This window comes from Carassius carassius, chromosome 18, assembly GCF_963082965.1.
Source record: "Carassius carassius chromosome 18, fCarCar2.1, whole genome shotgun sequence".
Classification (NCBI taxonomy): domain Eukaryota; kingdom Metazoa; phylum Chordata; class Actinopteri; order Cypriniformes; family Cyprinidae; genus Carassius; species Carassius carassius.
The window spans coordinates 6,283,260-6,308,014 of record NC_081772.1 but is presented as its reverse complement, the minus strand read 5'-3'; the positions used below and the strand labels follow the sequence as shown (position 1 = coordinate 6,308,014).

The window sequence follows — 24,755 nt, the reverse complement described above, 5'->3', positions numbered from 1 at the left end:
GCTATGTGAATTGTGTACATGCAACACCTAGATGACCGGCTGCAATTTCCAAAATATGTGGACTTATTTTTCATTTTTGCATTTGTCATGAATTGTATCCAAATCATCTTACATTGCATTCAAGCTATACATTTTATCTGCTGAATTAACTCAGCTATTAAGCAGACTCTGCTCTGAAAAGGAAAATAAGTTTAATACTATCATACTCCTGGCAGTTCTCTCTGACTTGAAAGTGTACTTTAGCCATTTGAATATAAACATAACTGTGGTAATGTTTTTAAATCATCAGCACTGAGTAGATTGTTCCAGATTCTTAAGATATATTGCAGCAAATCAACCACTAAATGTCTCTAGAATCAACTAAAGGAAAATTATACTTTTCAAACAAATAAAATAAAATAAAATGGCGGTTTAATAATTTCCCTGTTATTATAGTGAAAGTGGTGTGAACATTTCTGTCTCTCTCTGTTTTTAAAGTCTTCCATTAGTTGAGAATATTAAAAAGATTTATTATGTTCCTTACTCTGTGTCACCTTTCCTCACCTCTTCTCACCTCAAGCGTTTGTTCTTATGTCTAGTGTCACTGCATGACAAAAAACATGTGCTAAGAGAACTGAGAATCTGGGGCAATGGGAGATTTTATTAAAATATTATTGTCCAGGGTGCACATATATTCAAATTGAATTAATTTATGTTTTTCAGGAAAGTCCCGTGATACCTCTGTGGGAAATGCACTTCACAAGAGTTCATCCATGAGTGAGCAAAAGTATATTTCAACTCTTTAGTCATCTTTCTAATAATGTTTCATTTTGTTCTGCCCTTAATTTGTTTTTTAAATCATATTATAAATGAATATTTAACTGCAGACAATTAAAGTCTTTACGATCACTTGTTATCAATTTAACACATCTTTGCTGTATATTAATTTCTTTCCAATATATATATATATATATATATATATATATATATATATATATATATATATATATATATATATTGATAAAAAAGATTTCCATTTTAAATAAATGCTGTTCTTTTTAACGTTTTATTCATCAAATAATCCAGAAAAACGTATCACAGGTTCCAGTTAAATATTAAGCAGCACAACTTTTTCCAACATTGATATTAAATCAGTGTACTAGACTGATTTCAGAAAGATCACGTGACACTTAAGACTGGAGTAAGGATGCTGAAAATTCAGCTTCACTGTATATAAAATAGAAAGCTTTTACTTTATATTGCAGTAATATTTCAATATATTAATGCTTTTCTGTATTTTGATCAAATAAATGCAGCCCTCATGAGCATAAGAAACTTCTTTAAAAAAAATCTTATTGATCACAAACTTTTCAATAGCAATTTTAGATTCAATTATTTTGTGAATGAATACATCTCTATATAACCTAGACCCCCCCCAATCCCCATATGACCATATGAACAATCTAAACTTTTTTCTTATGAGCATTATTCAAACATACAGAAAATGTGGTTTCATCACTGCAAAGTTTGAATCATGGCACGTGATGAGACATTCTGCTCTACATCCAGGCCTGTGTTTGATAGCCCACCCATCAGACTGCTGCCAGCTCTGTAAACATTTACTCATGCTATTAACACAGACCACTGAATTCAGCACTGTCTGACCACATATTACATAGCAGCTATAGTTAGAATATAATGTCTGACTTGTACCACTGCTGGGAAGCATTGTAATATAAACAACCAGTTCATGACTCATCGTAAACAACACAGAAAAAAAATATACAACAGGGACGGGACATATTAAGGCCCTTTGATATGTGAACCGAGCTCCATGTCAAATAAAACCTACATTTACAGATCCAAGAACTGAAAACACATTGGCCGCTGTCCCATTCCCATGTGTTGAGCACAAAATAAGCAGTGAGATATGTTTAGGATGTGGATTATAATGCTGTGATAATTACAGGAATCTGCAGGCGAATGATGCCACAACTGTCACTTCATGGTTTGCTTCTATATGTCTGAAACTAAGATCCAATGATTTACAGAGACTGGTAAAAGAGACCTGTTAACAATATTACATTGGCATGGAAAAGTATGTTATTTCATTACAAAATATTAAATCATATTATTTATGTTATATTATATTATTATTACATAAGATTAAGAAAATGCATTAAATTAATCAAAAGACTTAGACATTTTGTGTAACAATATACATTTCAAATGAGTGATCTTTTAAACCTTTTATTCAAAAAAATAATAATTGTTTCATAGTTTCCAAAAAAATATTAAGCAGCACAGCTGTTTTCAACACATATGCATGTAAAATATAAAAAAATAGGCACACAAGTGACCTTTAGTAAGAAGATAAACATGAAACACACACACACACACACACACACACACACACACACACAAATAAAAAAATTAAATTAAATTAAATTCATAAAAACAAAATAAAATAAATAAGTGCGTATTTTTGGAGGGCCAAAGGTTTCTATTTACAATGTGTTTTTGCTCTTGTTTGCAAATTATGAACAACAGTTTCAGTAGAGTCATCACAATGAGGAAACATCACTTTAGATTTTTTCATGCAGTGATTTACAGGATAGAACTAATGAATTATATTGTAAGAAATCTCCTTTACTTTGCTAGTTAATAAGTATGAGTATACTGACTATCCTGTTATTGTTGTTGCAGGGAGAAGCAGAACACAATTTACCAACAAATCTATCAACCAAATGAATAGAAACTGGTGACAAAGAATGGGTACCTTTCAGTAAAGCAACAACACCTTATGAGATGTACACCCCATAACTATGGAAAATTATTTTGGATAAACAGAAAATTAAAAGTGATCTAGAAATATGAGGTTCAACATACATACCACACTGTACAGCTCTGGTCCGTTTGTTGCTGTCCGCATAGAATTGACACGTTGTAACATTTCTAGCTACGGCATAGTTTCGATGCAGAACTATAAATCAACCTTAACAGTCAACTTGGATCACATGTGCATTGATAACCAATCACATTACAGCCTTGACATGTGCGACAGTCAATCTGTGTTTACAGATACTATAGAAATGAATGAGAAGTCCCATAAACTAAACCTACCTGTTGCAAAAAGTCTGACTTATTTTATAAAATGGCTCTGTTTTTGATTTTCTCTAAAAATAGTTATTAGTTAAAAATATATATAATATAAAATATATAAAATAAAATATAAAAAAATATATATATTCCCTTAGCCAAAGTGGAAGCTTTAGCATTAGCTGTTACGCCTTTTTGGCTAAAGGTTGCAGGCTTGCCTTCTAGTGGCTTTGACCTCACGGCCGCAGTGCCTTAGGCGGCAGCAGTGTCTATGTTGCTACTATACTGCAACTGTGTGTAATGAAATCAAAGCTTTTTGCTATAAAAGGCCCTGTGCATTGTAGGACTAGAGAATTAATAAGCTCTTGATGTAGTTTCAAGGCAGAGAACATCAAAGGTCTTTGATAAAGATGGGACAAAGAATAGATTTATCCTAGAGATATTGAAATTTTTAGCAGTGACCAAATATGTGTTCCTTTAAAAGGCTGACACAAATACAGATGTCATCAGTTTCACGGATGTGATAATATCTCATATTCTCTCTCTGAAGTGAGCCTGCAGCTCTGGATTGTCTTAAAAGGGAAGGTAACAACAAGAGGACTACGTCATTAATTAATCATCTCATTCTATATTTGCAGGTGGACCTTTTTTTTAGTTTAAAAGCAGCACAGCTCAGCTGTGAAACACACCTATGATCAGACCCAATCTCTTGTCATGGAAATGAAGCAGTACAATTCACAAGGTGTCAATGCAAAAAGTAGCCAGCTAGATTTTTACATATTTGAAATAAAATCAGTTTCTGTGGTTTCTATGGTTTCTATGGTGCTATGAGTAGTTGTTAGTGTGTTATTAAGTGGTTCCTATATTGTAATCTAGGTGGTTTTAGGGTGTTCTGGGGTTTGTTTAAATCTCTAAGTGTGCAAAATAGTAATGGTGATTCTTGTTTTAACAAGCAACACTAATTAGCAAAAAGCCTCCCTTCTGCTTGCACGATGCTGTCAAATGCATTTAATGAGTGAGGAAAAGAAACAATAAGCACATGCTCCTCATTACAGGTCTGTTGTGTTGGAGGTGAAGTTCTCATTTGTGAGTTCTGAGAAATTAGTAAATTTGTGAGAAATGCAATAACAGACTCAATGGGTGGTGAAGGGAATCCTCTCCAGACTCTTTCTGTCCCACCCCTCCACCTCTTCTAGTTTTAAACACAGTAGCACGTGTCTGTTCCCTAACTATTTTTTTTCTTCTAGCTTTCTTTTTTCAGGTAGTGTCATATTTGTGCTGGTTTGGAGGCTGCCCTGAACCTCACCTGTGGTTTACATGCTTCACAAACAGTCTAAACTGTGTATCTTCTCTAGTCCTGGCCGTTTTTTTTTTTTTTTGTGTGTGTGGCACTGAATCAATGGTGAGAATGAAACAAAGGCCATGAGATTAACAGTGAGGGTTTTTATGAAGTACATGATATCTAATAACGGTTCCAGTCACACTGTCATGGGAAACAAAGTAATTAGATCTCACCAGGTGCTTAATGTGAGAGAGCATTATTCTTGTCATGATTTTTCTCAATTTAATGTTTTAATTTAGTGTGGTTTATTATTTAAAAAATAATAATATGCAGTTAAATTAGCGAATTATCATTCTTCATAATGTAATTAATTTTAAAAGAGTTAAAGTTTGGCGTATGTGTTTGAAAGAAGATTCTTATATTCATCGATGCTGATTTTTGTATTACTGTAAAAAGTAATTTTGCTAAATATTTTTACAATATAAAAAACTGTTTTCTGTTTTATTATATTTTAAAATGCAATTTATTTCTGTGATGCAATGCTCTATTTTCATCAACCATTACTCCAGTCTTCAGTGACACGTTCAGAAATCATTTTAATATGTCAATTCACTGCTCAAAAACTGTTCAAGACTTTCTGGTGTGTATAAAAAAAAAAAAAAACCCACAAAACTTTCAAATCTGGAAACGCCTTGGTTTTGGAATAAAGGATTTTATAGCAAATTCAAACCAGACAATCACTAGGCAACTCTGAATCAATCAAAGCTTCCTGTACCAGACAGCGAGCTTAAGGGCCAATCGCTTGTGTTTGATGTGGAAGCACAGAAAATTTCAAGTTGTCATGAATCAGATCATTGCAAGAAACATCTTTTACCACTGCATTTGTGCATTTCCAGGAGGAGGATTAAAGGAAAGTGCTTTTGTCCTAATCAGATTCAGGCAGGATTTGAGGGGCTTTAGCAGCCCTCCGAAGAGTAATTCTCTCCGTGACGTGAGCAGACATTAAGGAATGTTCAGCAAAATCACATTCTGACAAATTATGTTTAAATCTCAGTGATACTAAATATTTTGTGGCTGACAGTGTGTTGTTTTGGCAAGGTGCTTAAGGCTGGTTTACAATAAGCACGTGTGTTTTTTTATTTCTGGGAAGAGGGTCAGAGCGGACAATCGTGAGGATCTCGAATCTGCAGCATTGCCCTGGCCAACTCTGTCAAGAAACATTATGCTTGGAGCTCGGCCCTGTTCAGAGAGACAGAGGGAGTAACAAATCCTTCAAGCGACAAAACTCCCAGAGGGCCTTATGATGAGTCACAAACAATGAGTTTCAGCAAAAAAGCATGATATTTATTTAAAGGTGCACTCAGTCCCAGTTGATTTAGACCTCATACTGACACCTACTGGTGTGGAAGCATGAAGTTGTGCTGTGTTTGTCGTGTTTGTGCTCTGCGCTTAACATTCCGCCGTTTATACTTGGTTTGTGGCATGTGATTGTGTCGCAACTTTTTCCAGCGTTCCAGTGGGAAAACTGTTTGTTTGGACATTTAATTTTTCCACTGGACTGTCTGGTCCCATACACGCCAATCCATCACTCCAGACCTTGCTTTAGACTCAGGCTCCATTGTTATGTTGTGTCTGTGGTTTGTATATTGTATATGTTGTTATATTGTTTGATTTGCTTGTTCTGTTTAGATGTACTTTGATATTTATGCTTTCTAAAGCGCCTTGAGCTCTGAAAGCGATATATATATATATATATATATATATATATATATGTGGCAGGGGAGGTGTGGTTTAGCGAGGTCTGCGACGGGAGAGAGAGTGAGGAGATCAGCGGTGGTAAGTGAGTTAAGTGAGAGACAAGTGACACCTGCTTCTCATTGCAGTGATTGGCGTGGGGAAGCAGTATTTAAGCCAGCTGGGAACCAGAGACAAAGGAGAGAGACCTGAGGACTCGTGGGAGGAAACGACCGACAGAAAGCGAGAGCCTGAAAGTATCAATGTTATGATTTATGCGCATGTGGCGCGGCTTTGTTTTTCGTTCTTTTGATTCAGCATAATAAAGTTCCCACGAGCCTCAGTACGCCGACCCTGGTCTCCTTCCTTCTCTGCCATACGAACTTTATCGTTACAGTGGTGCCGAAACCCGGGAGAAGGAGGGACGCGCTGCTGAAGATCCCTCGCCGCTGTGGTGAATCCGCGGTGCCATCGAGCTGGCGAGGAGTGTGCCGCCATGGACGCTCGAGGCGGTGGGCTGGAGCGAGTTGCCGGGGACGGGCGAGCTCGCTACCGGCCGCCCACGATGTGGAGAGACGGCTGCCGTCCGTGAGGGAGCGGAGGAGTCGGCGCCGTTCGCCAGGTGGCCGGAGCCTGCTGCCATCCGCCGGAACGGGGAGGAGCAGGGAACGGGGGACTCCTGCCGGCTGCCCAAAACCGGAGGAGCCGTCGCCGTCCACCGGGCGGCGGAGGAGTGTCGTGCCGTCCGCCGAGGGCCGTCCAGTGCCACCGCCAGGCACCGCGGAGGAGATCGCCCAGCTGGTGGAGGGCCGAGCAGCGGTGCGTCTGGGAACCGGAATTTTTTTTTCCTCTCTCCCCTCTCTCGTCTCTGTCGCTCCTCCTTCCATCTCCTTTTCTCTCGCCTCGTCTGTCCTACCCCCAGGTTCCCGCAGGTCCCCGTGAGCGGCCCCCCCGGAGGGAGGGGGGGGGGGAGTAGAGCGCAGTCTCGGGAGTACCCCCCGGCCTGCGAGGGGCGATGGGGGTATGTGACGAGTGGGGCGGGGCCGAGGGACATGGGAGCGAGGCCGGGGGAGTGATTGGAGATGAACTACACCTGTTCGACCCACCGGTCTCGAGGCCCATGGAGGAGATGGAAGGATATAAAACTGGAGCGACGACAGTGAAGGACGAGAGAGGACCAGGCCTGGGCTTTTAGTTGTGTTTTGGGTTTTATTTGCGCGCACCAGTCGTCCGTGAGGGGCTGGGGCGCTGTTTTTGTGTTTATTTTGTTATTAAAATGTTTTTGATTGTCCGCCGGTTCCCGCCTCCTTCTTCCGGATGAATATGAAGGTATATATCGTTACAATATATATATATATATATATATATATATATATATATATATATATATATATATATATATATATATATATAAAGCAAACATGTTGTTATTACAACAAACTAGTCATGTGATCTCAATATGGTGGCGGGCATGAGCCGGTGACCTGTTTTATTGACAATTGAACCTTTTTTTGGAGAATGTTTATTTATGTGTTAAAGTCAAAAAATTACTGAGAGCGCACTTTTATTCTTAGTTTAAAAGAATAGTCCATCCAAAAATGAAATTTCTGTCATTGTTTACTCTCATGTTGTTCCAAAAATGTTTGACTTAATTTCTTCTCTGAAACATGAAAGAAGATATTTTGAAGAGTTTTATTTTTTTGTCCATTGGAAGTCAATGGGAACGAAACCATTTGGTTACCAACATTCTTAGGATTCTTAGTGAGTAAAATTATGACATATTCATTTTTGGGTAGACTATCCCTTTAATAACACTGTCCGTTCTTAGACTCAACTCGTTTTCGAGCACAGAAAGCGTGATGCGCATATTTCATCAGAGTCTCATCTCAAAGCACTTTGTAAGTACATTTAAAGAGCCTAATGTAAGATTTGAAAACACTGACTGTTCAGCTTTGGAAGGCAGACTGAAGGTCTCGCAGTGATTAACAGCTGTGTTTAGAAATCAAAGCAAACACTTCACTTCATGTACCTCATAACCCAAGATGAATTCTCTTCAGAGTATCTACAGCATGCCGATGTTTTGTAATTATTCATGTTTATCCTTGGGCAATATTCAACCATTTGTTTTAATACAGCTGCTTCAAATGCAAACAAGAACATTGATTTAATATGCTAAACACTAACATATCTTGCACCCAAAGCAATCACACTTCTCTTATTCATTCTTTAAAACAAACGCCCATATTACCACCATGCTGGCCAAGAAATGCAGGAATTATAAAGAAAGACTTAAAGGTATATGTGAGAATTATGTCATTTTTACTACTCTGCTGCTTCTACTGCTTCAATGTTATGAAAAATATTGAGGACTGAGGCTGTCAAACTCAAAAAGAATGAAAAAGTGGCATAAAAATAGTATAGTATTATATATAGTATTAAATAATAATATTATAGTTTTAATAGTATTATAGTATCTGTAATAATATTATATTATATTACAGTTATTTTAAATTGTATTAGCTAAATTTGATAAATATAGTAAATTTAGGTTACTATTCACTAAAACCATAAAAGTTCATTTGAAATGTAGAGATATCTGATTAATGAATTAATGTTTTCAAACAGTTTAATGTGTGTGTGTGTTGCAGAGAGGAGAACATGTCTCCAAATGGTCTAATTGTGTTCATAAAGAACCACATACAGGATTGGAACAACATGAGGGTGAGTAAATGTCTATATATTTTTAATTTTGGGTGAACTATCGCTTTAAACTGAGAAAATCTTCTTTGCTACATTTAAGCTCTGTTTTAGCTCTTAATGCTGGCACACATAAAGTAGATACATGTGAGATCATACTTGAACTTTGCAGATGTCTTTATGGAAACAGTGTAAGCAGGGCCGGCCCGCGGCATAGGCGGTATAGGCAAATGCTAAGGGCGCCACTCATCCATAGGGGCGCCAGAATGAGTGAACGAGTCAATTTTTTTTTTTTTTTTTTTTTTACATATTTTTTTTTATAATAGGCTACTATTTAAAAACCATTAATTCGAAATACTACCAAATAAAGCAAAAAAAAAAAAAAAAAAAGTCCGGCTCTTCAATCTTCCCCCGCCCATCGAGTGCTTGAAGTGCGTCAGAAACAGAGCGCGCACGATCAGTTGTTGGTAATTTGTTGTGTAGCGTGCCCGACGCCGCATCCAATGTAGACAGCACTGCTTTTGTTAACACACAGCTCGTAGAAACGGGCCTGGCAGCTCGCGCCAGTTCTAGACACGGTGAAAGTTTCCTGATTGTGACGGAAGGCCGAATTTACATGACACATTATAAATGAGCATAGTCTGCGATAGATACAGTGCCAAAAAGAAGAGAAGAGGATAAAGACAGAGGTAAAGAGATGTAGTGAAAGAACAATTTATTGCATAGGAGTAAGATACTATAATTTCATGGCAGTTATTTTTACCTTAAACTTAATGTTAGCAGTTGTTCTGAGTTCTGAGTCCCCAGACTGTGATTTTGTACAATCATGTCAGTTTTAAAATGGAACGGAAAGCCTAAAACATCAGGCACTGTTTTCATTTTGTAAACCTGTAAAAGCAGGATAAAGACCTAACCCACCGAGCTCAGTCCAGTATTTCACCCTGAACAAACAGAGGTCAGCTCAGCGTGATAACATGCCTGCCACTTTCCCAGAGCTCCTACACTGACTTCTGAGCAGCTGCCACGTGGCAGGCAAATCTGTCTTTAGTAGGTTAGGACAAAATAAAGCTGCAGTGTGAATGTCAAGCACATAGGCTCAAAGGCCTGAGTGAACATGTTTGTGTTCTAATTTAATACTTAAATACATCTACATTTATATTTGTCATACGTATTTTATAGACCTATAGAAATAGAGTCAAAAACATTGTGAAAAGTATTATTATGAATATATAATGAATGGCAGTGTATACAAAATGCAATATATTCACACACACACACACACACACACACACACACACACATACATATACATATATATATATAGATATATATAGATATATACACACACACACACATATTGAATAAATGCTGTCCTTTTTAACTTTTTATTCATCAAAAAATCCCGAAAAATGTACCACAGGTTCCAAATAAATAAATAAAAACATTATAAATTAAATAGCACAACTGTTTTTAACACTGATAAATAAATCATCATATAAGAATGATTTTTGAATCATCACGTGACTCTGAAGGCTGGAGTAATAGCTGATGAAAATTCAACTTTGCCTCACAGAAATGAATTATATTTTAAAGTATATTCAAATAGAAAACCATTATTTTAAATTGTGATAATTGTTCACAATATTACTGTTTTTTTCTGTATTTTTGATCAAATAAATCTATCTATTATTTAATTTATCTATAAATCGCTCTATTTTTTCTTGCTAAGTTCAGATTTTTGGGCCTTCACTGTGATACAGTGAATACTTAAATTGTATTAATCTGATTTTTAATTTGATAAATGAAATTACTATGGAAAATCAAATTACATTATTCAGCTCTGCATATGAAAAAAGGTTTCACATTTAATTAGGGTATAATTATGGTCATTTCCAGTCAGTCAACAGCTATTTAAAATGTGCAAGTGTTCCCCTGTCTTATGGTACCAGGATTCTAAAGTTAAAGCCTTCGACTGAGCTAAAGCCTATATTGACCCGAAATTTGTACATGGATGTCATGTGAGTGTAAATAAGGCTTTGCATGCCCAAGGCCAGTATATTGTCTCACATTTCTCCAGCTCTAGATCATTAAAGCCTCCTTAAGCAAGATCTGCAATGCTTTAGGAAGGGCTTCACTAGGGTTGGCCCCTGGGATCTCTCCAGCAACCTGACAGCCCTACTCAACTCTCTCTAATACGTGCTAATTGCATTCCCTCTTACTCACTAGATGGGAAGAATGCACATGTTATTTCTGCACCAGGGCCCATCAGCAGATTCCATCTTTGAAAGTAAAAACATGGCTGGTTGAGTCAGAAAGGAGCAGGGAAGGTACACTATGAAGCAATATCTTGTTGACTTTTTGTATGACCTTTTTTAAAAAAACAAAAAAACAATGATATTTTAAAGTCCCCAGTGACTTCCAGAGTGTGTTAAAATAATAATAATAATAATAATAGTAATAATATTCACGGCTTAATTTGTGGCTTGGATAAAATTTTCAAAAGCATTTGACTGTGACATAGTCATCCTAACATGACCTGACAATATGACTTACAGAAAAAATAATTAAAGTTTATGGACCCCCACCAAAAAAACATTCAACACATTACTAAATAATTATTATAAGGTTACATCATTTAAACCAACAACATAATTTAAACCCACTACATTTTTTACACCGACACCTACACATTTTCAGTTCATATGGGCTTTAATTTGAGTGTGTCATTACTTCACTACTATTTTGTCCATTTTCATTATTTTGAAAAAAAACAAAACAAAACAAAAAAAAAATAGCATGGAAATGCTGCTAAATTATTCTTTTTATTAATTATTCTAAACAGATTCTTTTAATATATTGCATCCAAGATCTGAATGTCGTTGTTTTCAACATTTCAACAAATAATGTATATCAAATGGCAATTTATGTATTCTTATTACTATTACTTAAACAAAAAAATCTAAGTTGCATAATTTGAATTGACTTTCAGTGCATAAGGACTTCTATTCATGTTTGTTGAACCAGGGTAACTGAGCCTCACGGCAGAGGGATTTTCTAGTTATTTAACACATCTGGCTTACCTGACTCCTTTGTGCTTTTTTTTCAGAGGCTGGATTTACAGTAAAAGGTTTAAAGATCAAATTTAGATTAATGGGTAATTACCCAAAATGATGCCTTTGTTGAAGGTAGGCTTATCTGGTGAAGGAAAGTGTAATCAAAATCTTTTGTGATGTTAAGGTTTACCAACATTACCATGTTATCATGGCTCCAAGAAGAAATAACTGTTGACAAAGGAGACACATTTATTCGTAAGAGTTTTGTTATTAGACTGAGTCTTACTGGAGCACAAGGGATTTGACTATAGGATGTTCAGAATTAGGTCAGTCAGTCATGTGGTCTTCACCAACTCCATACTCAAAGGACAATTTACAGCAAAGATGATTGATGTTAGTTTTGATATATTGATGATTTAGACACTAGAATACTTGAGACTGACATGAACCTGAGTTGATGAATTTTCTTTAAGATTCAAGCTAGTTCTTTATCTTGTTAGAATAATATTTGGTTATTTATGTGGGGGATTTATTTTTTATTTATTTTTACTTTATTTTTTATGTTTTTACATAGTATTGTCCATTGTACACTATAGAGTGTATTATTCAAGTAAACAAGTTAATCATAATTAACACCAGTGTGACAGTAAAACTAAAGCTGCCACACTGTTCACATGAATAACAGCAGCTCCTATTTACAATTCTGTTATTAGCTAGCTAATTTAATTAATTTAAACACAAACACTGTCACAAACATGGTCTTTATAAATCACTGTATGTTGATGTTTATATTTGGCCATACACATGCTTTTTCATTTTCTGTTTTCCACTAAAGTGTTTTTTTCCTCACTGAATTGTGTATTTGTGCTTTATACATGAGGAATGATAAAAAAAAGTAAGTCTTTTATGTTCACCAAGGTTCACCGTTTTTTTATTTCCATATATGTAACACTTCATAATAACTTTCATTTCATTTCACTCTAGTCTTCAGTGCTGCATGGTCCTTCAGAAATCATTCAGACATGCTGACTAATTCGTTTTAAAACCCTGACACATTTTTTTCCCTGGACTTTTGGATGAACATTTATTTGAGTTTATTAGAATTTTTGTCTAACAGTGTAAATTCCAATACAAATTTGCCATTGGTTGGACAATCTCATATGTATGTGTTCTTTTGTGTTAGTATTAAAGATATGACACCCTTCACCTTTAAAGATGCCTTAGTAATACATAGTAAAGCATGTTTTCATGAAGTTATTTGCCAAATATTTGCCAAACAATTGAAGGTTGGCCCCACCAGCGATAAAAAGCTACGCCTTTGTTTTCTAACAACAGAAGTCAACATTAACTTATTTTGGCAATTGTAACATAATTACTGTATTTTGGTTTCTTGATTAAGTTTCTAGTTTCTAATTATTTCCTATTTTGTCTACCATGGTTTGGATCTCATCATCTGCTGATTTGTCAACAGGATGTGGGAGGGTTTGTCATATAAAAAAAAATTCCATCCATCCATCCATCTTCTTCCGCTTATCCGGGGCCGGGTCGCGGGGGCAGCAGTCTAAGCAGAGAACCCCAGACTTCCCTCTCCCTAGACACTTCCTCCAGCTCTTCTGGGGGGACACTGAGGCGTTCCCAGGCCAGCCGGGAGACATAGTCTCTCCAGCGTGTCCTAGGTCTTCCCCGGGGTCTCCTCCCAGTGGGACGCGCCCAGAACACCTTCCCGGGGAAGGCGTCCAGGAGGCATCTGGAACAGATGCCCGAGCCACCTCAGCTGACCCCTCTCGATGTGGAGGAGCAGCGGCTCTACTCTGAGCTCCTCCCGGGTGACAGAGCTTCTCACCCTATCTCTAAGGGATCGCCCAGCCACCCTGCGGAGAAAGCTCATTTCGGCCGCCTGTATCCGGGATCTTGTCCTTTCGGTCATGACCCAAAGCTCATGACAATAGGTGAGAGTAGGAATGTAGATTGACCAGTAAATCGAGAGCTTCGCCTTGCGGCTCAGCTCTTTCTTCACCACGACAGACCGGTACATCGACCGCATTACTGCAGAAGCTGCACCGATCCGTCTGTCAATCTCCCGTTCCATCCTTCCCTCACTCGTGAACAAGACCCCAAGATACTTAAACTCCTCCACTTGAGGCAGGAACTCTCCACCAACCTGAAGTGGGCAAGCCACCCTTTTCCGACTGAGGACCATGGCCTCGGATTTGGGGGTGCTGATTCTCATCCCAGCCGCTTCACACTCGGCTGCAAACCGTCCCAGTGCATGCTGAAGGTCCTGGCTTGATGAGGCCAACACGACAACATCATCCGCAAAGAGCAGAGACGAAATTGTGTTGTCAAAAAACCTGACCCCCTCCGGCCCCTGGCTGCGCCTAGAAATTCTGTCCATAAAAATCATGAACAGAACCGGCGACAAAGGGCAGCCCTGCCGGAGTCCAACACGCACCGGGAACAAGTCTGACTTACTGCTGGCAATACGAACCAAGCTCCTGCTCCGGTCGTACAGGGACCGGATAGCCCTTAGCAAAGGGCCCCGGACCCCATACTCCCGGAGCACCCTCCACAGGCCGCCGCGAGGGACACAGTCGAATGCCTTCTCCAAATCCACAAAGCACATGTGGACTGGTTGGGCAAACTCCCATGAACCCTCCAGCACCCTGTAGAGGGTATAGAGCTGGTCCAGTGTTCCACGGCCTGGACGAAAACCACACTGTTCCTCCTGAATCCGAGGTTTACTATCGGCCGGATTCTCCTCTCCAGTACCCTGGCATAGACTTTCCCAGGGAGGCTGAGAAGTGTGATCCCCCTGTAGTTGGAACACACCCTCCGGTCCCCCTTCTTAAAAAGAGGGACCACCACCCCGGTCTGCCATCCCAGAGGCACCGTCCCCGACTGCCACGCGATGCTGCAGAGGCGTGTCAGCCAAGACAGCCCCACAACAGCCAGAGACTTGAGGTACTCAGGGCGGATCTCATCCACCCCCGGTGCCTTGCCACCGAGGAGTTTCTTGACTACCTCGGTGACTTCAGCTTGGGTGATGGACGAGTCCACATCTGAGCCCTCAGCCTCTGCTTCCTCAATGGAAGACGTGACAGCGGGATTGAGGAGATCCTCGAAGTATTCCTTCCACCGTCCAACGACATCCCCAGTTGAGGTCAACAGCTCCCCACCTTTACTGTAAACAGCGTTGGTAGGGCACTGCTTCCCTCTCCTGAGGCGCCGGACGGTTTGCCAGAATCTCTTCGAGGCTGACCGATAGTCCTTCTCCATGGCCTCACCGAACTCCTCCCAGACCCGAGTTTTTGCCTCCACAACCACCCGGGCTGTAGTCCGCTTGGCCTGCCGGTACCTGTCAGCTGCCTCAGGAGTCCCACAAGCCAACCAGGCCCGATAGGACTCCTTCTTCAGCTTGACGGCATCCCTTACTTCCGGTGTCCACCACCGGGTTCGGGGATTGCCACCTCGACAGGCACCGGAAACCTTACGGCCACAGCTCCGAGCGGCCGCTTCGACAATGGAGGTGGAGAACATGGTCCACTCGGACTCAATATCTCCAGCCTCCCTCGGGATCCGGTCGAAGCTCTGCCGGAGGTGGGAGTTGAAGATCTCTCTGACAGGAGACTCGGCCAAACGTTCTGTCTGTCCAGCTTCCTCCCCCGCCATCGGATCCAACTCACCACCAGGTGGTGATCGGTTGACAGCTCCGCCCCTCTCTTCACCCGAGTGTCCAAGACATACGGCCGGAGGTCGGATGAAACGACCACAAAGTCGATCATCGACCTACGGCCTAGGGTGTCCTGGTGCCACGTGTACTGATGGACACCCTTATGCTTGAACATGGTGTTCGTTATGGACAAGCTGTAATTAGCACAGAAGTCCAATAACTGAACACCGCTCGGGTTCAGATCAGGGGGGCCGTTCCTTCCAATCACGCCCCTCCAGGTGTCACTGTCGTTGCCCACGTGGGCGTTGAAGTCCCCAGTCGGAGCACTTTCCAGCACCCCTCCCAGAGACTCCAAGAAGGCCGGGTACTCTGCACTGCCGTTCGGCCCGTAGGCACAAACGACAGCGAGAGACCTATCCCCGACCCGAAGGCGCAGGGAAGCGACCCTCTCGTTCACCGGGGTAAACTCCAACACATGGCAGCTGAGCTGGGGGGCTATAAGCAAACCCACACCAGCCCGCCGCCTCTCACCATGGGCAACTCCAGAGTGGTGAAGAGTCCATCCTCTCTCGAGGAGTGTGGTTCCAGAGCCCAAGCTGTGCGTAGAGGTGAGCCCGACTATCGCTAGTCGGAACCTCTCAACCTCACGCACAATCTCTGGCTCCTTCCCCGCCAGTGAGGTGACATTCCACGTCCCTAGAGCTAGTTTCCGTGTCCAGGGATCGGGCTGTCGAGGCCCCCGCCTTCGACTGCCGCCCGATTGTCTAAGCACCGGCCCCTTACGGTCCCTCCTGTCGGTGGTGAGCCCACGGGAAGGCGGCCCCACGTCGCTAAAAAAAAAAAAATTATAAAACTGAATTGTCAACTTTATATCTTTTATAAGAGTCGAGATGAGTGCATAGCATTGTTGTAAACTTAAAGAATAAAAGGATTTCTAGTAATGTCAAATGCAGCCACTTGACATTTAAACCGACTCCCATAGTAAAACAGTCTTGTGTCTATGGCCAACACGGTGCCGTATTTTGTACTTAGTGGTCCAGCACACAAGCTTTCTTCAATAGCAATTTGTCCAAATGAAACGCAAGTTTCATATTTTATTTTAGGCGAGTCTTGCTAAATTACAGAGTGGTCACTGGTGCCGAAACAAAAATGCTGCTTTTTGTGTGGTAGCTGCTTTTTCTGAAACCTCTGTTGAAATGCGTTGCAGTTTTATCTAATCTTGGATCTCTGCGTGCTTTCTCCAATCATCTAAGTGAGTGATTTGTACATATGCCAGTTCATTCAACTTCCCATGAAAATGTTTACCGAGCCATTGCAAATCTTTGTTAGGTGAGTGAGCCTTATTTATAACGTGGAAAAATGGCTCTGAAACTTCTGAAGGAATTTATTTGTGGATTGTCCACGGATGATTTATATTTTGTAAAAATGGAACATGATAATCTTTTGCACTCGTTTTCCCTAGTTTATCAAATGAGAAAGTACAGCAATTAACATACATTGTGACTACAATAATCATCGATAATGTTTCTCAAAACTGAAATCAAAACAAAAGCATTGTCTGAACGCCTGCTTTAACATCCCTGAATGCAGAGTACATTGTTTTCATGGCATGGATTTGTAGGAATCACAGAGCTGGAGCTCTTCTAAGGAGAGAGGATTAAAGGAAAAATGTGATGGCATTCCAGAGGTGTTGCCGTAGAAACCGAGAGGAGTTGGCCAATGTAACGGGTCAGCAGCTTCTGGACAGGTGATGTGCTCACACAGCAGAGAGGGTCATAAAGACTCTGAATCCCAAAGCACACCTAGCTCTAACAATGGGCTGCAAACAAATTCACGCTTTTACCACAAGATACATCCCCCCCGGGGCGAAGGACTCGGCATCATAATGTAATTTAATAATGCAACGCAGCGTTTGATTTGACGGTTGTACCCCCTTTTGTTCTCTGTTTCTTTGCCTACTTTTCTTTTTGTTGAATGAACTTGGAAACATTTTACCATGCCTTCATTGTATTTTTTTGTTCCTTTTCAGATTTATTTTATGTTTAGTTGTATTTATTTTTTACATTCTTATTCTTTCTTTCTTTTTTTTGAATATTTATTGTGTGAAATTATTTATTGTGATATTTATAATTAGTTTGTTTTTTTTCTGCAGTAACAGCATGCTGAAATATATTGTATGAATAATGTAGAAAAATCAAGGCAAATATGACTTATGAACAGAATATTTTGTTGTGCATTATTTCAAGTAATTATAATTTTATCAAATAATGAAAAAAGTATGAAAATATTATTTAAACATGAGAAATTATGCCTTGGCATCTGACATAAAAGTTTATAGTATATTTTATTTCTGTTCATTTTTATTTTATTTCAATTAACATAATTATATATAATATATATATATATGGTTTTAATTTTAGTTTCTATTTTAGTTTTAGTTAATTATAATAACCCACATGTTAACCATGAAATTAGACCAGTGGAGTCTACCATTTTATTATGAAAATGAAATTTACTTTCCACCACATATCAAATATAGTAAACAATTACATTAAATATAGTAAAAAGGTATTTGTTAGTTCAGAAAATGTGTAAAAATTACATAATTTTCTTGCGATAAATGTGATGGTTTAGTGTCATGGAAATTAAATAAACTCGGGGCCAATTTTGAGGGAACACCTAGCCAGTTTTCATTGAACAAGAGAAAATGTCAAAGAGAATAATCTGGGACGGGCGTAGGAGGGTGAAGATGAAGGTGGGGTCAATAGTTTGGAGTTCACACTCTGTCCGTCCTGGGAATTAATATGGATTGGTGATTCCCAGTATTGTGTGCCCCTCCGGAGCTGGAAGATTAAAAGTCTCCTGCTCATTTAGCTGCTGCTAAGGAATCCCTAAGGTTTTCCCTTTTTCACAGTGCTAAAGACGAGGGCAAATAACAGAGGAAGAAAATTTACTCTCGCATCCTTCTTGTTTTTTCAAATACATGCTAGAGTGATTTGACTGAATACGATTCTTAACAGTGAGGGCAAAAGATACAATTCTCATTTACTGGAGTTTGCAGAAGTGCCGCCGCTCATAGGAAGCCATTGAGAATGTTTCGACAGCCACTAGAGTCTGATACACTATTCCCACGTGGTCAATTGCTTAGGTGGGAACATGAAAGCATAAATTTATGTTCCTAAGTACCTTGGCATCAGCAATAATGGACTTTGTCGCATTGCCGGTGATTTCTTTCATGTTTCAAGGATAGCTAAATTGATATACTTGAAGATCAAAGGTTGAACAGAGATGTAATGCTCACACTGTGTTTACGAAAGTCCTTTTTTGCAGGGACTCGTCACAAATGTGGCAGTGACGTCCAGACCAGCACTCAGGAGGCCTGCTTATGTTTAGCTTCCTCCAGCATTGTTTTGATTGTGTACTCCTAAACATGTGCTGACAAATAGTCTTGGCTCTGGACACATTTATGGGTGGTTTGTAGCATTCTATTATAAACAGATTGAAAATCGTTTCTGTCAGATCAGGCTAAAAGAACATGGACATCTAAATGAGATGGACATAAATAAGGTTTAACTGTTGCGTTGATTTATTAAGCAGTGGCTCCAAATTTATTTGGAAATTAAAGTCACACTTAAATCACAATCATATGCTTTTCTCAGAACTAGCTTCAGTTTTCAGAGACTTTTTTTGTTACTTTGAAATGATGTCAGGGATTTTTAGTCGATGTATGAAGTCGGTTCTCCTCAAGTTCACACAGGTGTAGTTCATTCCATGGCCAGCTAAGGACATTTTCCACTTACATTTAACCATTTTAAACAAATGTATTTTTGCTTATGCCATATCGTTGTTCAAACAAATGTCACATGATTTCATATTTTGTTATGTGATGCAATCAGACACAGCAATTCAATTGTTTGGGTCAGTAAGATTTTTGAACTAAGTCACTTATGATCACCAAGGTTGCATTTATTAAATTAAAAAATACAGTAAAACATTAATATTGTAAATCATATCAGAATTGTAATTTATTCCTGTAATGCAACGCTGAATTTTCAGCATCATTACTCCAGTCTTCAGTGTCACATGATCCTTCAGAAATCATTTTAATATGCTGACTTGCAGCTAAAGAAATATTTCTTATTATTATCAATGTTGAAAACAGTTATGCTGCATAACATTTCTTTTGAAACTGTGATACATTTTTTGAAGATCAATGGAAATTGTCACTTTTGATCATTTTAATGCATCAAAAAAAAACTTTTTCTTTCTTTCTTTCTTTCTTTCTTTCTTTCTTTCTTTCTTTCTTTCTTTCTTTCTTTCTTTAATATTACTAGGTAGTGTATGTTTATTATTAAATATGATGTCTATATGCTTTATGGAGTAGCTGTTTTGATATTCTTTTGTACCTAACATCTGAGATCATCTTGTGCTCTTTCTTTGTGCCAGGGTTGACTGCAGTGGCCTTCAGAATGGGCACAGCAATTTTGGAAGGGATTTACAGTGAACTGCAGGTGTCGTGGCCCTGTGGGCTGTATGGTACTATTGTGAGAGGAACAATGGCACAGAAAGCTTGGGAACTGCTGCTTTGCTTTGTTCTCGGCTATTGTCTGTTCCCAGGATGTCCTTCAGGATAATGACAAAAAAGGTCAAGCAACTGACACACTACATTACCTTCAATAGACGATGAAATGATTGGCAGGCAAAGACAAAGGAAAAGCTTGATTCTTTAATGTTGTACAATCAAGATTTATGAATGTAGGTTTCAAGTTTTATTTCTGAGATAATGATTCACAGACTTTTTCACTGCTATGTTGTTGTCAGCTGTTAAAATCAAGAACCCAGTCTGTTAGAATAAAACACTGCACGTCCTCACTGATGTGGAAGATGTGACTGAACCAGCCAATTATTATTTAAGCTACATTAGGGTGCTAAAATGTTATTTCTATGCTTTTCAGGGGCAGTCAGACATTGCAAACACGTACCAAAGCTGTACAGCAAACTTGGCATAGGTCAGATGATGTTGTGTAATTCCTTGCACATGCATGGTGGAATATATATTATTAGAAAATTTACCTAGCTGTATATAGATGTATATACTATTACTTTAAATTTTTTATTTTGTATTAATTTTTTTTAAATAAATAAATACTTTTATTCAGCTTGGATGCATTCAATTGGTCAAAAGTGATGGTAAAATATTTATACATTTGAAATTTATATTTTGAATAAATATTCTTTTTAAGGTTCTGTTTAAAGCAGCACGGCTATTTTCAACACTGACAATAGTAAGAAATCAGCATATAAGAATGTATATTTGTGCATTTCATTATACACAAATGCAGTTTTCTTTAGTGTGACACTGAGAAAACCCTCTGGGTTTCCTTGCTTTCTCAGTACTGAGCATTGTTCAAAGACTATCTATTTATGAGTGCTGTTTCTCCATTTTTTTTTTCAAGGAAAATTATGCCTTTCATTTGTCAAAGCTATTTATAATTAGGAGTGACTGTTGCATGTTGGGAAAGCAATTACAACAGGATGTGACCCATGTCCACGTTTACAGTCCTGAAAGTAGGGCGGAGAGAAGCTTAAATGAATCAAAACAGTCCTCCCCAGTAACAAGTGCCTGATACCAAAGCTCCATGCTGTACTTCTGCAGAGACAGGGATTGTGGTCAGAGGTCACATGTTACAATAAACAACTTTAAGAAGCTCATTATGCAAGAACTTCTGAGAACAGCTGACAGCGCACATATCTCAGCTTTTTTGTACAGGTTATGTTAATGGCTGTTTTTGGACCCATTTAATTATTTTATAATAATTTAATCAGTTTATTAAAATAATAAAACAATTTAATAAAATAAAATTTTATTTAATAAAAAAATGTGTGTGTGTGTGTGTCTGTGTGTATGTATGTATGTATAAATAAATATATATATATATATATATATATATATATATATATATATATATATATATTAATATTAATCGTGATTAATCGCATCCAAAATAAAAGTACTGTGTATATTTAGTTTGTATACATAAAGACACACACATACAGCATATATTTCGAAAATATTTACATGTATTTACGTATATTTCTATTCATATAAATTATATCATATATAAATATATTTAATATATAAACATTACATATTTTTCTTAAATATCTTTCTTACATGTGTGTGTATTTATATATAAATAATAAATATACACCGTACACACACATGCATTATGTAAAATATAACTTTTATTTTGGATGCGATTATGTATATATATATATATATATATATATATATATATATATATATATCCATTTTATGTCAAATATGTTTTAGAATGTAGAATGTAAAGTTAAATCAGTGACTTTTTTTTTTGATTCCTCTACAACAATTCAAAAACAATTATCCAACATGTTTACTATGTGCATATGTTTTATCATGAACGTTTTCTTAAAATTTTGTAGCAAATTTGAATTTGCGAATTTACATTTTTTATTATTATTATTATAATTATACAGCTCTATGACCTTTAGCCCATATGCCCATTGCTGTAGACTGAAAGATGGCTGCCAATCCTCAGACCATTTCTTATTCAAGCACAAGTCATAAAACCAAAAGACAAAACAAACACAAACAGTTGTGGGCGACTGACCTTGCCAAACATTTAGGGAAAGACAGCTGGAACAGTACTTAATGTTGCTTCAACAAAACCCTTTTAATTAGAAAATAGCAGCCTAAGAAACTGGATGGGGACATGGAATGTGAGCTTTGTTTATTAAACATTTCCTTATCTTTTAATTATTTTTGTATATTAATTAGCGCTAGTTATCATTTCATAATTGAAAGGAACACTAACACAACAACACTGTCAACGTCCAGAAAAGTATGAAAAGCATCATCAGAATAGTCCATCTGCAATTAGAACACTAACACAACAACAGCCTGAATGAAGCGATGCTTCGGCACCAAAGGGTGATGGGAATGCTGGGATACGCACCTTGGTCTAAGCTCTTGTTTGTGTCTGGCTATCATCGGTATCATTACAGTGCTAATCTGGGTGTGGTTGGCAGGAAGAGACATGGCCCAGAATACCCAAAACAAAAATTTGAGCAGCGAACCCAGAGCTTCAGCAACTACATAGCAGAAATATGCAGGGTTGATGAGTTTGCTGTGATTTTTTTTCTAAACATTTCCTTCTGTACACTTCTGTTCCCAAGGGGAGGTTTCACAGTCATGTTGTAGAAGAGCCATTATGTGTTCCCCAAAGAACCTTTCATTGAGTAGATCTTAAAAGAACAATTTCTTCTTAGTGTGAAGAAGACTTCAGAACCTCTGTCCACTATAAAGAACTTTTTATTTAATGGAAAGTTTCTTTGTGGAACCATAAATGTCATAACCATAAATAAAAAAACTTTATTTTCAAAGGTGTATTGAACTAGGAATAAAGATGCTAGCCTCATTCAATTCAGAGCATGGATACTAAGACACAGTTGCACAGTTGGCCATATTATAAGATAAAATTATGGTAAACCAGTATAAATCCTGAAAATAGACAGGGAGAGGAGTCTAGTGCAGATGTGAGATAAATGCTGTTCCTCTGAAAGGAACCCTTGGGATTACATTTCTGGTTTGATGGCAGAGCCAAACCCTCAGAGACAAACAGCACACCAAAGAAAATCTAAAGCCTGTTGCACTTATTCTCAGTCAAGTGAAATTATGAGTTGAATTTATGCATGTTTTACTTTTCAACCTCATATATCATAAAGTGTGTAATTTCTGACATTAGACATGCGTTTCATATCCTGTTTTCTCATGTCTGACCTTTCTTATCCTGACTTTTCAATGATTCATTTCACATCAGTGATATATGGAGGACTGGTGCCACAAAAACAAGGTAACTGTGACTTTATTTCTTTTAATTGCAGCTTTATATTTCAGGATTGTGACTTGTAATAGTGACTTCACAAATTAGTCTTCATATTTTACTATAGTGACTATAAACTACCCTTAAGAAAAAAAATGGGATCGGGAAATTTTGTATTCTTCTTCTTCTTCTTCTTCTTCTTCTTAATATTATTATTATTATTAAAGGAGCATTGCGTAGGTTCTGAAATTTCTAACCGTTTCTGACACCAGTGGCCGTTAGAGGAACTGCAGCCAGTCTCATGCTCGTTCTCAGTGCGCACGCTCTTTTTTTTTTTTTTTTACTTACGAGCAGTGTCCGTGGGTGTCTGAATTGTGCTGGAGGCTGGTCGCTTCTTTCCATCCGCAGAGTCCATTTGAAAACACTATTGCCGCTGCTTACTATAATGGCTGGCGTGCCGTACAGTTGTAAGCCCAAGTAGACGAGAACGCGCGTGCATGACGTCACATTTTGTGAATTTTCGTGCCAATTCGGGCCCGACTCCTCCACACACAATTGAGCCTACAGGCTGATAGAGGCAACCGTGGTGGACAGTCGAGGTGTCATACTTTTTTTTACATCATGGTTGGCTCATACATGTACTAATGAAAACTCTATCTTAAAGATTTTTTTTAAGTAAAAACCTCCACATAGCTCCTTTAAGAAAAGTAATATTTTTATTACACAAGTGACATGAACATCATTAAGAAAAAAAATATGCATTTTAAATGAATGCTATTCTTTTGAACTTTAAGGAATTCTGGAAAAAATTCAGTTTCCACAAAAATATTAAGCAGCACAACTATCTTTTAACATATAATAATAAGAAATGTTTTTTGAGCAGCAAATCATCATATTAGAATTATTTCTGTAGGATCATCTGACATTGAAGAATGGAGCAATGACTGTTAAAAATGAATTTTTGCTATCAGAGGAATAAATTTCTTTTTTATATATTAAAATAGAAAATGTAATTTTAAATTGAAATAATATTTTACAATATTACTGTGTTTACTGTATTTTTCATCAAATATTTTCAGCCTTGGTTGTTCATAAAAGTTTCAGAAACATTTAAACATCTTACCAACCCCAAACTTTTGAAAAGAAAAAAAAAAGTTTCAATTACAACTTTATTTCTTTTAATTGTGGTTTTATATCTTAAATTTTTACTTGCTTCTATCTTATTTGCAGCTATAATAATGTGACTTATTTAAAACATATTTTAATATTTCATTTTTATTTTTACTCTTGAGGCAGAAATAGGCTAAATAAAGAAATGTCTGTCTTAAAGGGATACTCCAACCCAAAATGAAAATACACTTACCCCCATTTTATTTCCA

General features: G+C 37.9%; 1 long non-coding RNA gene across 2 annotated transcripts; it reads left to right on the top strand.

The window, feature by feature from the left end:
* Positions 1–696: 696 nt before the first annotated feature.
* LOC132091813 (uncharacterized) lies at positions 697–20,774 on the top strand. Of its 2 annotated transcripts, none has more exons than XR_009422134.1 (3): positions 697–756; positions 8,743–8,815; positions 19,961–20,774. It is a non-coding gene; the product is annotated as an uncharacterized LOC132091813 (long non-coding RNA). The 2 variants fall into 2 exon arrangements; XR_009422133.1 differs by lacking the exon at positions 19,961–20,774 and adding an exon at positions 11,018–11,118.
* Positions 20,775–24,755: the final 3,981 nt, after the last annotated feature.